This window comes from Pleurodeles waltl, chromosome 12 (assembly GCF_031143425.1).
Source record: "Pleurodeles waltl isolate 20211129_DDA chromosome 12, aPleWal1.hap1.20221129, whole genome shotgun sequence".
In the NCBI taxonomy this organism is placed as follows: domain Eukaryota; kingdom Metazoa; phylum Chordata; class Amphibia; order Caudata; family Salamandridae; genus Pleurodeles; species Pleurodeles waltl.
Genome location: NC_090451.1, coordinates 21021674 through 21023211, shown reverse-complemented (window position 1 = coordinate 21023211; position 1538 = coordinate 21021674).

Sequence of the window (1538 nt, the reverse complement as noted above, 5' to 3'; positions counted from 1 at the left end):
ACTAAAAATGTACCATTGTTTCCACAATTGGCACACCCCTGGCACACAGATAAGTCCTGTTTACCTATGCACCAGGCAGTAGTTTACGTCACCCCTCTAGCAGGCCTTACAGCAGGTGAGGGCATAGCTGCGTGAGCAATATGCCCCTACAGAGTCTAAGTCCATTCTTAGACATTGTAAGTACTGTGTGGCCATATTAAGTATATGGTCTGGGAGTTTGTCAAAAACGAACTCCACAGTTCCATAGTGGCTACACTGAATACTGGGAATTTTGGTATTAAACGTCTCAGAATAATAAACCCACACTGATGCCAGTGTTGGATTTATAAAAAAATGCACACAGAGGGCATCTTATAGATGCCCCCTGTATTTTACTCAATCCTTCAATGCAGGTCTGACTGGTCTGTGCCAGCCTGCTGCTGAGAGACGAGTTTCTGACCCCATGAGGTGAGGGCCTTTGTCCCCTCTGAGGCCAGAAACAAAGTCTGTTCTGGGTGGAGGTGCTTCACACCTCCCCTCTGCACGAACTGTAACACCTAGCAGTGAGCCTCAAAGGCTCAGGCTTTGTGTTACAATGCCCCAGGGCACTCCAGCTAGTGGAGATGCCCGCCCCCTAGGCACAGTTCCCCACTTTTGGTGGTAAGTCCAATGGAGACAATGAGAAAAACAAGGAGTCACCACCCACCAGTCAGGACAGCCCCCAAGGTGTCCTGAGCTGAGGTGACCCCTGCCTTTAGAAATCTTCCATCTTGATTTTGGAGAATTCCCCCAATAGGATTAGGGATGTGCCCCCCTCCCCTCTGGGAGGAGGCACAAAGAGGGTGTAGCCACCCTCCAGGACAGTAGCCATTGGCTACTGCCCTCCTGACCTAAACACACTCCTAAATTTAGTATTGGGGGCACCCCAGAACCCAGGAAATCAGATTCCTGCAACCTGAAGAAACAAGAAGGACTGCTAACCTACAAGCCCTGCAGAGAAGACTGAAGACAACTGCTTTGGCCCCAGCCCTACCGGCCTGTCATCGGACTCGAAAACCTGCAATCAGCGACGCATCGGACAGGGACCAGCGACCTCTGAAGCCTCAGAGGACTGCCCTAGACCGAAGGACCAAGAAACTCCAGTGAGCAGCGGCTCTGCTCAATTTCAAAACAAACTTTCTTGCAACTTTAAAGAACTTCACTCTTCCCGCCGGAAATGTGAGACTTCACCCTCTGCACCCGACGCCCCCGGCGACTGCGACCTCGTGAGTAGCCCGAGACGACCCTCCTCAACCCCCACAGTGACGCATGCAGAGAGAATCCAGAGGCTCCCCCTGACCGCGACTCCCTGTAACAAGGGACCCGACACCTGGACCAAGCACTGCACCCGCAGCCCCCAGGACCTGAAGGAACCGAACATCAGTGCAGGTCTGATCCCCAGGCGACCCTCTGCCTAGCCCAGGTGGTGGCTGGCCTGAGACATCAAACACCCACACATAAACATAGTAAAAATACTGTGTGTTACTAAATCTGGTCATATGTTGATGTCTCTTTAAATG